Genomic DNA, 13,192 nt, shown 5'->3' with positions numbered 1-13,192 from the left:
GATCGATTCCAGGCATGTCTTCGTAGGACCACGCGAAAACATCTTTGAAATCTTTTAATAAAGCGACTAAGCGCTCGCGTTCCTCCGAAGACAACGTGGACCCGATCTGGACCAGCCGCGGGTCCTTCTCAGTACCAACATTTACGGTAGTGATTTCATCCATTAAGGGTTTAACAAATCTTTCCTGCTCTTGATCAATTAACCGTTGCAAAACCGGAGGAATTTCTCCCTCGTTGTTTTCATCAAAATTTTGAAAATCCTGATTTAAGCAATAAATCAAAGGCACAGAAAAATATTCAGAAACCACATCCACATCATTCTCATTAAATACTTCCAAGCCGTCAGATTCCTCTGTTACAACAGACTCAAAAGAAAATGAAAATGACGACCTAGACAGGACTGTGGCATCCGGGTTATCACCCCCAGGAATACCGGACTCAGACTCAGTCGAGCTGGAACCTGATTCCGACGCACATGATTCGGTGGAATCAGATTCCGGCTCGCTACCTGACCCGGTGCTGCTAGATAAAAAGCCTTCTTCATATTGCCAGATGAGAGAAGGTGCGATGGACGCATCCAAGATAGTCGTCGGAAAGCCCGCATCTGTTTCATCCCCAATCATAGAAACCGAAGAGTTATCCCCCAAGCACTCTTGGTCGATCGAAGGATCTGAAAGTAGACACGCTAGTGCTACCCCCATTTCAAGCTCGGTGCTCTCAGAATCCACTGCTTTACACTGCTCAACCTCAGTTGGTGGGTCTGTCTGCGCTTCGGCAACGTCATCCCCAGGTAATTGTAAGTCGAAGAAGATTTCGAAACCAGGCACGCGCTTCCTCTCCGCGTTCAGCCATGGTTCTGGGAAGCCGCAGAATGGAAAGTCTTCCCTCTCCCAGACGAAGCGTCCGTTTAGGGTACCCCAGATGGGCCTATGCATTAACTCAAATGGCTTCCCAGCCTTCTTTGCTCTGGCTCTTCCGGCCATCTCTTTTCCCTTCCTCACCCAGTCCTCTTTGGTGGGCAGATAACCCAATCCAAAGGTGTGAGGGTTGTGTGGCACTTCGGCCAATGCCGCGACGCCTTTTCGGCCGCTTCTTCCTAATCCCATTCCGGGGATATGTTGCAGCTTGTTCATGAGGTAGACAGATTGAGCACTGACGTACATACCCTCATTCACAGCCATGACATTCTATACCACTCGCGCCTCAGCCAAAGTGAACCCCGATAAAAACACATCCTCCGTGCCGTGCTCGATCTCCAAGACAGGTGTGGACACTTCCGGCGGCGGATGGATTGATGAATTCCCAAAAACGATCGCTACCCCTTTCCCGTGGGGGTACTTTAGCATCTGATGTAGAGTGGAAGAGACTGCCTTGACCTGGTGCAACCACGGTCGCCCTAAAAGTAGGTTAAAGGTTGTGGGAACGTCCAAGATATGAAATTCAATGCTTTGTTGTCCTGGACCAACCTTGGTTTGAATTTTAACAGTCTCCATCACTTCTCTGCTGGTATTGTCGTATGCTCTGATCACTTGAGTAGTTGGGACGAAGTCCACGGGCTTCAACCCGATTGCATATGCCGTTCTGGTCGGGCAGACATTAATCGCAGACCCGGTATCAACAAGTACCACCGGTATCCACTTATCTCTACATTCCACAGAAATATAGAGAGGTTTGTTATGATTTGTGCCCTCAGGCGGTAGTTCCTTGCCCGAAAAGGTTAATGCCGGGGAACCTCCTCCCGGAAAAACCAGCCCAACCAGCTGTTCAAGCGTGGTATCTATGGAGAGTTTGGACTTGTCCATAGCAGACAGGACAGCTTCCCTATGTACTCGTGATGCCATTAGCAGTCCCCAGATGGAGATGTCTGCTTGTATCTTTTTTAACTGTTTCAGCACAGCTTCCTTTTCAATCTGCTTCTCCTTCTGTTTCTCCGCTTCTCTATCCTTCCCGGATGCCTCGGGTTGGTCCAGGTGTGGGGGTTTGAAGTACCGCCCACTTCTCGTCATATGGTCAACCTCATCGAGGTACCAAGTGTCATCCGGTTGATTATTTCCCCAGTCTTCATCCGTGTGGGCAAGACATAAGTCATCGTCTTCCCACCACATTCCGTCGGCAGCCAACAGACACCTGTCTGGCTCGGGTTCAGTTGCACTCGCAGTACTCTCTGTCCACATGCTCGCAGCATTCTCTATCTTCGTGCACACAGCACTTTCAGTCCCCTCAGGGCCCTTAGCTTTCCTAATTCTCTCGGCATCCTCAAACCTTTCTCGTTCCAGCTGCATCAGTACAGCTGGTTGTTCAACAATTCCCGTATCCATAATGCCCATGTCTCGAGCGGAATTCTTAGCACCGGCGCTCTCCGGTGATACAACTTGACTTCCGGCCATTCCGGCCATAGCTGATACTCCTGCCCCTGCCGGGCTCTGTTCTGGTTGGGCTTCCCCCACTTCATCTGGTTGATCCTTGAGCCATCCAGTGGCCTCCGCCGATTCCTCATAGTCGAACCAGTTGATTGCCGAATCCCCCGGTTCCTGGTCATCAAAAAATTGCAGGTTGGCGAAGTCCTCCTCTATAGCCGTCAGATCATCTGCCCCTAGCCCAGATCCATCCCCCCGGATCATGCACAGCTCTCCTGTCTCTGGCAATTCTATACTTAGCCCAATCCGGCTCGTTGATAGGATGTACTCACTTGGATCATAGGCTCCCCCAGCAAAACTCTGTCCAGTCCCAGATTCAACAATCTCATTCTCTCCCGAAATCTGCCCTGCCCCATCTTCGACGGTCACCACCGTCGGTTCTGGTTGGGTTTTGGAGATGTCCACCATGCACAAGAAGTCAGTGCAATCGGGGAGGAACACCTCCGGCTTGGGTAGGTGGGATGGGGTGATATAGATACTGGGATCGTAAGATGCGACCCCAGTTTGGATAAAATTGATTCTGTTGGGAGGGGGAGCTTGGTTATGTGGTGGGAGAGGGTTGGTTGTGACATTGGGTTTATCGGGAGGCGCGATCACCTGTTTGTCGATAAGATCTTGGATCTCATGACACAATCTGAAACAACGGTCGGTGTCGTGACCGTGTTGTTGGTGATACACGCAGTACTTTGCTGGGTCATGAGAGGGAGGGAGTGGATTCGGTAGTGGCTTCGGCTCCAGGGGTTTCAAAAGCTTTTTCCTGATCAATACCCCTAGAGCTTTGGACAGGGGCATATATAATGGGGTGAAGGTTCTTTGGCCTCGAGGTTGGAATCTGGTGGTTTGTGTGTTGCTTCCGGACGCGCCGGAGAAGGATGTGGCAGCCATGGGCCTTGGAGGGGGAGGGGGAGTGGTGGTGACCATACTGACTTCCGAGGCTCTTGTATTTGCAGCGCCACTCGGGCCCGCATTGTTGTTACGGTTGAAAGTCCTCCTCGGTTGTTCCCTATCGCGGTCAAACAGACCTTGTTTCATTACATCTTCGATTTGCACCCCCATCTCGTGTAAATCTGAGAAAGTAGGAAAGGGGATTACAATCATTCTCTACATCAACTTTGGGTGGAGATTGCGCACAATCATCCGGATTTGGTCCTTATTCGTGGGCCTTAGAGTCATCATTGACGCCTTTGCCCTCCATCGGATTACAAAGTCCGAGAAAGTTTCCTTGGGCTCTTGCCTTGTCGTTTCAAGATCACGAGTTGTAATCTCGATCTGAGTGTTGTACGAATATTGCGCGACAAAGGCCTCAGCCATTTCATCCCAATTCTTCTTCACTTCATCCTCTAACTTTGCGTACCAGTGGGCGGCCACACCCGACAGGGTTCGGCCGAATAATGAAAGCTTCTGTGGTCGCGTTAGGCCCATTGGCCGCAAGATGTCTGAGAACAGTCGGAGACGGACCATGGGGTCCCCGGACCCGTCAAAGCGGTCAATTTGAGGCATTTTGAACCTATCGGGCAATGTTACGGCCACGTCGGTATATTCGTCCTCGATATCCGGGATAGCCTTGACCCCTTGGGATTTCTTGAAGAGCTTCTCAAGTTTGCTCAATTTCAAAGCTGTATGATCAACCTCGAACTCGAAGGGAGAGTCCGGGTGATTGGGTGTATGGACCTTGGACAGTTGTGACGGAAGCGGGGGCGGAGCTGGCCCCGTTGGAAGATTCGTGTCCTCTTGTAAGTTTTGGAGATTTGGCACAGCGTTCTGGGTGTTTGGCGGAGCATTCTGAACAGTAGGTGTTTGCTCAGGTAATGGAGCCCCTGCCGGAGGAGGGACTTGTTGTGAAGCAGATGCCGCATTCTGCTGTTGCAGTCTGGTGATTAGTTCGGCCTGTTGGGCCATGATCGCGGCCTGCTGTTTGGAGAACTCCGCTTGACGGGCGGCATTATCATGCATCTGTCTCATGCTCTCCTGCATCTGGCGCATTAGGGCCTTCATCCCTGATGTATTTTGCTGATCCATCTGTCTAACTGGTATGTCTATTTCTATAGCAGTAATTGAGGCCTCAGTCCTACAGTCCTCTGATGAAGTAACCCACTGCTCTGACAATCTCTGTTCTGACACACTGCGCTTTCTCGGCTTTCTTCTGGTAATGGGGGGTAGAGAATGGAACACTGGCTGTCCGTCGATTAGATCCTCAGATCGATTGAGTCGACGACCTCGTGTCCAAAGTGCTTGGGGAATGCCTGCTGGGTTGGAAGCAATTGTGCTAGAACTGACCTAGCAAAAGATAAAGCGAAAAGGAAATAAATAAACAGATAAACGGACAGCATAACAGCTTAAAATAAAATGCATGACACACAGCCTGGCATAACAACACACAGTCGATAAGCTGAATACACACTGTCCTCAAACACTAGTTATTATCCCTGAATCACTGTTCCCAAAAGTTGAATCTGATACCCGCAGATAACTGATTCTCAAATGCTGACTGATGCCCACAGGCCTGATACCCACAATACTGAACTGACGCCCGCAGGCCTGATGCCCAAACTCATACACTGATACATGCATTCCTGTAGAGACGCACTCTAAAGCACATAACAGATAAGTGAGAGCCAAAACACCCCTATGTTGGGGTAGGGTTTCCCTGTCCTATTTTGTCAGGAGCTAGGGTTTCACTACGCACACAGTGGTTTCAAACAACCTATAAACGGGTAAGTAACCTGTCCTAGTTTGGAATGGTCACTATGGATCCGAATATGCACTGAGTCGAATGGTCAAAGAGGGTGCCCCGGTAAAATCGGGGTTTGTGTTCCCATACTGGCAGAGCCCACAACCGGTCAGCCTTATGGTCATACCTTGACAAGACAAGCCTCCGGCAAACCGTTCAGGAATAGCAGATGGCAAACACGGTGTCCTAGGCGCACCAATGCAAATGCAATGCAAAGAAACACACAAGTGTAGTCAAAAACAGATATCATGAGTTCGAGTCAAGTTCTCTAAATCCCCAGCAGAGTCGCCAGAAACTGTAACAAGCCCGCGGGGGACCTCGCTATAGCTCGGACTCGATTCGTGTCACGGTTCTTAATCTGAACCAAAGAGTCCAAATCTGGCAAATCGTTTTGAGAAAATAGATTTTTGAAAGAAGTGCCAAACATGGACTGCTTTGCCAGATACAGAGTTGCCACCTAAATATTTTATTTTTGGGAAATTTAGGAAACCCTGACTCGTTGCCTAAGGCTACGTGTCCGTCATCACCAAAGTTGCCTCGGCTTGGGAACTTGGGTACGATTGGGGAAGGTCACTTCGTGAGCACCCCCGCTCGCCTGATCAAAGATCGGCCTTTACTAACCATGATATCTATTTTTGAAAACTTTGTATGTCCTTATTCCGGTTATTAGCCTAGGTTACTATGTGATGCACACAGCATATAAGTATAGACTGGGTCGCCCGAATTGGAACAAAACATTTCATGTTTGTTTATTTGAAAGATGGTTTGCTACTCGCAAGTAGGCTTAAAATGCAGATTTTGCCACCCGCAGGTGGGCTCAGAAAAAGATGGTTTTGCCACTATCTAGTGGGCTTAAAACTCACAGTCAATGATTTGTTCCAATTTAAACAACCCAACCTTCATCCACAGGCATTCAGGCAGTTATATCACATAAGCACATAGCCTCATGGTAAGCATGCTATTCATGGCAGTCACTCACACACATGCAAGGATGCTAAAGCATAAAACTCACCGAGTACTCCAAGCCAAAATAGAAACTATATTAGAAATCATGCATGATCCTAAGTATACAGAAATGCCCAATGCAGCGCATGCAAAATGCAACTATAGCAGGCTCGGCTATTCTAAACATGGCATATGGAATGCTACAGCTAACACGTATTCAACTTTGAAATTGAAATACTATGTAGTTAGTATGGTGCGCCGAGTCCGGTGCATGCAAAACAGATGAATGAATGCAAACATGCTATCATACTGTATGCTAAATATGCCCTAATCTAACCCTCATAAGTGGATAAATAAAAGGGAAGAAAGACGTGGGGTTGGAAGACATACATCACACTCATGCATACTTATTACAATTATGCCCTCGCACAGAGGGTCCGAACAAATATACAGTCCCGAATACAAGAATATTACAGTCCAAATAATATACAAATTCCTAATTAATTAATCAAATTAACTAAGAAAACTGTAAAACTGGCGTGCAAGCCAGGGACTGCCTTGCTTCTGATGAACGATGCATGTCTGGGTTGCCTTGCGCGGAAATCCACTGGGATGCCCCAATTAGCCTCTGTTTTGTGATTTTTCTTGGAAAGCACGCCAAACTCCGGAAGTTTGCTGATTCTTCATTTGCTGCAACAGAGAGCAGGAAAGGGGCATAGCAATGTATTTTCACAGATATATGCATGCCTCGATCCTCGTGCCACCAATCACGCATATCGATGCATGATGGCAGAGGAGTCGAAATGTGCAACTCAATATAGAATGAATGCACGTGTAAACACAACAAGAACCTAACTCCATCATGGATGATCCGGAGTGTCGGTGACTCGGAATTGAGATACGTTCCGTCACTCGGAGTACGAAACGCACCTCGTTTCCCGTGCCCGGGCTAACTCCTATCCCGAACACGATGTAATATGCATGACATGCATGAAATGCAACTAAGATACAGCCTGACATGCACAATGCTATGAAAATGAGATGTCTCGAAATGCGTGCACACGGGCACGCAAACCGAGAAAATGACATACGCAATGTAAATGACATGGAAATGTGATATGGGCTTACACTAACATGAGAGAGCCTCAGTCACACTCACATACGAGGCCGATGGATGAAAATGAAGTGCCTCGAAATGCGTGCACACGGGCACGCAAACCGAGGCAATGGCATACGCAATGCAATATGGCTAAAATGGCATATAGAATGCAACATGGACTTACACTAACATGAGAGAGCCTCAGCCACACTCACATAAGAGGCCGATGGATGAAAATGAAGTGCCTCGAAACGCGTGCACACGGGCACGCAAATCGAGGCAATGGCATATGCAATGCGATAACATGGAAAATGATATGCAAACATGCTAATGGAATTTCTGCACTGAAATGTGGGGGAAAACAGCCCCGAAATGAGGCGAAAGTACACCCGATACATGGAATCTCTCCCGAAATGCAAAATTAGGCACATAGAATGAACTACAGTTATACAAAGCATGCATAATTGGTACATGGAATGAAAAGAAAGAAGCAAGGCGGCCCCAAAATAAGCATTTTACCAGTGCAAATCATGGCCAAACAGCAAGCAAAGATAGGGCAACAATGGCATGCAAAAATAGGGGCCAAGAGAGGGCAATGAAACAAGTGGTATATGTAAAACCCAAACTGAAAAATTCCCTTCTACAATACTGAAGAGGGACCAAAAATATGCACATTTACAGTTTATGACAGCCCCAAAATCAGTATAAAAACATGCTAGAAATGCAATGCAAAATGAGGCTCAAAAGTGGCTATAACACAAAGTATACAAAATATTCATCAAACAGCTAAAGACCCTTAATGAAACATGAAGAATGGGCCAAAATAAGACTATTTTTAGTTCTGTAAAATGACTAAAAACCGAAGCACAATAGGCTGCCAAGATATGCAAGAAAAGGGGACCAAGGAGGGATATAACATGAAGTAGCATATGGAGGTCCCAAACCATGAAAGGCCCTTAATAAAAAATTAATAATGGACCAAAATAAGACTATTTTAAGTGCTGTAAAATGACCAAAAACCGAAGCATAATAGGCTGCCAAAACATGCAAGAAAAGGGGACCAAAGAGGGATATAACATGAAGTAGCATGTGGAGGTCCCAAACAGTGATGAGCCCTTCTTCAATGTTGAAGAGGGGCTCAAAATAAGACTATTTTTAGTTCTGTAAAACGCCCAAAAATGGAAGAATAATGGGCTGCCAAAGCATGCAAGAATGGGACTCAAAAGAGAGATATAACATGAAGTAGCATGTGGAGGTCCCAAATAGTGTTGAGCCCTTCTTCAATATTGAAGAGGGGCTCAAAATAAGCCTATTTTTAGTTTTGTAAAATGCCCAAAAATGGAAGCATAATAGGCTGCCAAAGCATGCAAGAAAATAGCATTCAAGGAAGATATTGAAGCAAGTGCAAGGTGGGGGGGCTCAAACAGGGTTGAGCCCTTAAGAAAAGGTGAAAAAGAGCTCAAAAGAAGGCCACTTTCAGTTAGGGCAGGAGCTCAAAACAGTAAGCATATATGGCTAAGAAATGTTGCAAAAATAAGCTCAAAAAGGGGGAAATGGTACTCACCCTTGAAGACAAGTCTTTTGTTGCTTCTTGGTTTTGAGAAGTGGTGCCTCTTAGCTGCTGGAAAGCTTCCCAAGTTGCTGGAAATGGAGTGGTGGTGGTGGTGCTTGGTGGTGATGAAGAAATGGGGTAGAACTTAGGAGTTTTTGAGAAAATGAGAGAGATAGAGGGAGATTTGGATACCTATGCTTGAAGCAATTTTTTCTAACCCCTAATACAAGTGTTGGAGGCTGGTTATAAGGACCAAGGAGAGGTGGAGCATGGAGAGAAAGGGTGGGGGAAAAGGACCAAGGCTTTTCCCCAAAAGGTGTCCCCCGGATTTAGATATTTCTGGGGGACAACAGCTATACAGCTGTAAAGTATACTTTGTGAGGATCATGATCGGCCACCTTTCAAAGCTGCAGGTGGCCGGCCGGCCACCTCCCCTAGCCGGCCGACTAGGGGTCAAAAAGGTCAAGTTGATTTTCTGGCCGGCCACCACAAAAAGGTGTCCTCCCAGGTACCCTCATCACAACCCTGTTGTTCGAATTTGGAAACTTTAAAACAGGAGAGAGAATAGGCCATTTTTAGGAGGGGTTCAAAAGGGTCAGGTGAAATTTCTAGCTGGCCATATGATATTAGGATCCTCCCATGTGTGTACAACACAAATATGTGGTTTGGGGTTGAAGAAAGTGGCCCCAAGGTGTTCAATATTGGCTCGGAAGTGAGAAAAACGGGCGTCGGAGGGCGAAAATGGAATATAACTGGTTGCCAAGATAATTGCTGGCCTTCCACCCTCCAGTGACCTTCCTGGTGATAAAACAGAGGTACCTGCCGAAAATGAACGAAAATCGATGCAAAACGAATGCTCGGGGGCCAAAACACGCAGTTCGGGGTCCCGAGAAATGGGCTGTTAAGCACCGAAAGTGGCGTTCGGCCACGAAGTGGGTCTCTCAGACCTCAGTGTCCCTCAAAAGTGAGTAAATAAGATGTATGCCAAAATTTAGAGCAAACGGAGATAGTTAAGCTGTCTCGAACCGAGGCACACGGCCAACGGTCCCAAAAAACCAGAAATCGGGCTCCGAAATAGGCAAAATGGCCTACGGCCACCAAATGTAGCCCACGGCCGCTGAGAGATGGTCTACAGGACCTCTCCCTCCCCTCAGGAAAAGAAACAGAGAAAACCGAGCCTGGTTCGCAAACCAAGGCAAAGCACAAAAGAGGGTTCGAAAGTCCGGAGGCAGGGTTCACAGCCGAGACTCTGGGACTTCTGAACGAGCATAATATGCAGTATCACCGAGCGCTCAACTGGTGACGTCTAAGTCTTAAGGTTGGTCAAAAATGGGGTGTCTACACTTAGATACACAACTGTACTCTGTACTCATACCTAAGTCCATGTAAGGGATTAGATTTGGATCAGGTATATGTAGGTGTTGTAAAAATGTACAGAGCAAAATAATGTAATAACCATTTTTTTTTTCTTTGTGGCTAAGCAAGCGTTTAGCGAATAAATTGTTGAGAGTCAATTCTTGATAACTGAACAATTGGTAGAAGACGTCTTAATGAGGTGGTTTTGTCCTTTTGATGTAGCTTGTTTGAGGGTATAAATATCTCTCTCTCTCTCTCCTTTTCTTTTTTTTGAAAGGGAAACATTTGCTTTACTAGCTACCTCATTGGCAGTAAGAGACATGAAGGGGTCAAAGTTCCCACAAATACTGGAGCTTGCATTTGCCTATGGAGTTGTTGTAAGAACTTTGATCTTATGCAACATCCAACCCTATTTCCTAACGATTAAAATACAAACCCATTAGAAACCCACCCCAAAATGTCATTATACAGGGTGGCTAGCTTGAATGCTGAAATTAATAGCGTTTGTCAACAAAATACTGTTCACATTATGAGAATTACAGGAGTATTGGACTTGGAAAAAATTCATTCGCAATAGAGCAAAAAAAAAAAGAAAGTAATTTAGGGGTAGAGAGGTTAGCTAAAAACCTAGCCCTAGAAATGGAAAGAAGCAACAAATGTGAGTAAAACAGCATACAATAGGCAATAATTAAAGCCAATGCGAAAACCCATTTGTGGATCTTGACAAAGAATCTGATATATAGTACGAAAACAATAACTGAATACAAAAACAAAGAAAAACCCTTTATTCGTTTGGTTTTATTAGAGCAAAATGAATGATACCCATTTGGGCAAAAAATTGGGAAATGTAGAGGGCGGTGGTAGTTGAGAGAGGGTGTGGTGTTACCTGAAGGTGTTCAATAGGAAAAGGACCATGCTGTTGCATATCTTCCACTTGGTCGTGTTCTTGGCCCATCTTCTGGTTTCTTATTACTTGCTCCATGGCCGATCGATCAGTAAATCTCAGAGAGAGAGAGAGAGAGATGATACTAGAATTTTATGATGGAATTTTTGAACGCGTTTGCTCGGAGAGAGAGGCGCCAAAAACCAGCGGCAGTGGCTTACAGAGTAAGCTTTATACAGAAAGGAAAGGAGTTACATTACATTTACAATACAAACAATTTCAATCAGAAATACCCAACCCAAACCAACCCAACACCACTCCACTATTATATTGGTGAGCCGAACTCCAAGCCCAACAATCTCTGTAGGTCGTCCGTACTAAGGTGACCAGGTAATTGTCCGCATCCGAGCGACGTTCGAGCTGACCAGGTAATCGTCCGCACCAAGGTGCTCCAAAGCCTCCACTCTCTTCTTGTCGGAAGAACTAATGACAGTCACGTGATGGCCCATGGCTTTTGCTATCTTCACTCCCATGTGTCCAACCCCTCCAAGCCCCAATATTCCTCCTCTCATCCCACTCTCCTTCAGCCCAAAGTGAGTCAGTGGGCTGTACACTGTCACCCCGGCGCACAGTAGCGGCCGCCAGCTCCACCACCATACCCTCTGGAATTTTCACCACAAACCTACCAAAAATTGGGGAAAAAACAAAGGTGAAATATAATTATAATCACTAATCCAAATTATTTGAAACATTTGGACTAAGGATTAGTTTGGTCAACTTCATTTGGCTTTTTTATTTTTCAACAATGATTCATACCACTAAAAAAAATACTGCTAATAATATTAATGTATTAAGAATGGCAAAAAAAAAAAAAAAAAGGCATAGGCAACGCCCACTGCACATCATTAGTGTTTCCCTAGTACTCATTTTTAGTTCTCTCAACCATTTTTCTTTATTTTTTTAGTTTGAGTTGATTTTTTTTTATAATTATAAGCGAGTAAATTATGCCTGCAATACTGTAATTTATCATTTGTGTCAATTCATTTTCTCAAATTCAAATTGTATTAATTTTGTCATTTAAGTTTTCATATTACGTTAATTTGGTTTAATTAATAAATGCTAAGAAAAACAAAATAGGCTATTTTAGCCACAAAAAATAAAACATCACATCCAACCCATAATCATTACACTCTCCTTTCACAAAAAAAGTCAAAAAAAACCAAAAAGCCCTTCTCAAACCAAGCTTTTTAGCCCAGGGCTAAAATAGCCAAAAAAGTCAAAAAGCCAAAAAGCCAACCCACTTCCCAAACGAAGGCTTAGTGCTTGTTTGAGATGTGCTAAAATAACACATATTATTTTAACACATTATCTTATTTGAGTCACAATCATTTTATTTAGGTCACATCACTTCTTATTTGAGTCACATCACCTCTTTACCACATCACTTCAAACCCAACTCATATTTCATATTTTTTCATAAAAATTCAAAAAGTATACTAATCTAACACTTTCCAAACAAGCCCTTAATCTTTCTTATCACATTTGATTTTATCAATTTCAAAATTTCAAAATTTTCTTAATGCAAAACAATTGTTATGGGTATTGTTAATATTAGTACATTTATGGAGCATCCCCGCAATCTCGTTTCATTTATTCTTGACATGGGATTCTATAGAATTTTACAAAACTCCTAAAGTTCTCATTTACACTGAATTGAAAAACAACAAAATTAAACTATAATATGTGATCGATTTCGGTTCAGCAACTACAAAATTGGATGTTTCATTTTGGTGCTAAATTTCTTTTAACCTACCAAACTGAACCAAATTGTTTACACCTGTAGTGGTAGAAAGGGGAAGAAAAAAAAAAAAAAAAATAGAAAGCCATTATGTTTTAAAATGGGTCTTTAATATAAAAACAATAGGGCCTTTCATTACCACCTTAACTATTGAAGTATTACACATAGCAAAAAAAAAACTATAGGGCCTTTAGAAGAATGAGGCCTAAGGCAACTGTCTAAGTTGCTAAATTGTAATGTCGACCCTGAATCCTACCATTGTTGGTCACCACCATCATGGCCCCCTTCTCTAGCCCACACCACCGTTAAACTCCCAAATTTCGAAAGAATAAGAATAAGAATAAAAATAAGCAGAAGAAGAAGGAAGTGAGAGGGGGAAGGGCTAGGTTTTCAGATTTGAAGGATGGGGATG

This window comes from Camellia sinensis, chromosome 10 (assembly GCF_055761805.1).
Source record: "Camellia sinensis isolate YWXY chromosome 10, ASM5576180v1, whole genome shotgun sequence".
Taxonomy (NCBI): Eukaryota; Viridiplantae; Streptophyta; class Magnoliopsida; order Ericales; family Theaceae; genus Camellia; species Camellia sinensis.
This window is presented reverse-complemented; position numbering follows the sequence as displayed.